Source organism: Silene latifolia, chromosome 2 (assembly GCF_048544455.1).
Source record: "Silene latifolia isolate original U9 population chromosome 2, ASM4854445v1, whole genome shotgun sequence".
In the NCBI taxonomy this organism is placed as follows: domain Eukaryota; kingdom Viridiplantae; phylum Streptophyta; class Magnoliopsida; order Caryophyllales; family Caryophyllaceae; genus Silene; species Silene latifolia.
Window position 1 is genome coordinate 134,077,603 of NC_133527.1, and position 1,434 is coordinate 134,079,036.

General features: G+C 36.7%; 1 long non-coding RNA gene across 1 annotated transcript; it reads right to left on the reverse strand.

Moving 5' to 3' along the window:
- Positions 1–590: 590 nt before the first annotated feature.
- On the reverse strand, positions 591–973 carry LOC141630340 (uncharacterized). Its single transcript, XR_012537474.1, has 2 exons — positions 937–973; positions 591–848 (listed from the first exon to the last, which is right to left on the reverse strand). It is a non-coding gene; the product is annotated as an uncharacterized LOC141630340 (long non-coding RNA).
- Positions 974–1,434: the final 461 nt, after the last annotated feature.

Below are 1,434 nucleotides of genomic sequence, written 5' to 3' on the forward strand. Positions count from 1 at the left end.
CTCATACTATCTTCATAGATAATAGTTCAATACCAACTCCCACTCTATAATTCAATTACTTTCACAAAGTAACATTTCAACTATAAGAGATGTTTGTGACGATACAATCTTCTCCCACTCTATCTCTCAGAAATACTCCTAATTTCTATAGAGATAGCTTTGTGAGTCACAAACATATATATTTCACGGAGTATAGGTGTTTATCTAGAGTATGTATTAGCTTTCAAAAGTCCATCCCAAACATGGAAGCTTGATACACGTAATATGACAGTCTGATCCATGTAATCTGGTTTAATAGACTCTCTATTCTAGGTATCTCACGGTTGACCATCCAATTAGAATAATATGTCCATATGGTATCGTGAATTCCTTACTTGATGAGTTCAAAAACTCATTACAACTTTAGAATTGATCTTATATAAATAAGTTGTTACTTTAAGTAACAAAGACATAAGGAGAATCAGATTCATAGCTTATGGACATATAATGATCCCATCATCATAATCGTCTACTTGATCAATTTGAGTTGTTTATCTAATGTTTCTATACGCAAGTAATCAATGATGATGATTTTAGAACAAACAACATAATAAAACAAGTGATTTGGGTTGAAAACCAAATCACCAATATCCAAAATACAACCCGTGTTTAAAGGATACAAACCAATTTCCAAGTCACACGAGGAAATTAAAATAGTTCTAAAAACATGAAATTCATCATAAAATTAAAGACAAAGCAAATTAAAAGCCAAGCTTCCATTGATCCATCACCATGGTCGGCTACTCTAGCTTCCCTCGTGATCCTCTAGACTTGCTTCTCCTTGCCTTTGTCCTTGCTAGGAGGGGGCCCTATTTACAATAAAAAGGGTAATCATCACAACTTGTATCACATACTAATTGAGATTGAAACATAAAAGATAGGGATAGTCATATATACCTACTGGAGTAACTTTTCCAGCTTTGATGTCGCCAAGATACTTGGAATGTTTCTCTTCCAATGTCCAACTCCACAACAATAGTGGCACTTGTCCCCGGAGGGGGCACTGTACTTGGGCTTGGAGGTGCTTGCTTCATAAGTCTTAGCTTTGTTCCTGTTGGGAGTTCGCTTCTTTCCCTTTTTCCCGCTTTTCTTGAAAGTTCCCTTGCTCTTTTGATTAACATTGAGCACATCTTTGGTGGTGCTAACACTTAGCCCCATGTCCCTTTCGGCTTGCACAAGCATTTTGTGCAACTCATCAAGAGAAACTTTCTTATCTTGCATATTAAAATTCACCCGGAATTGAACATATGCTTTGATTTTGCTTAGGGAATGAAGAATTCGATCAATCACGAGTTCATCGGGAATTTCCACCTTATGCATTTTCAAGGTCTCAACATGCTCCATCAACTTGAGCACATGTGGGCTCACCTTTTGGCCCTCTTTGATGTTAAGATC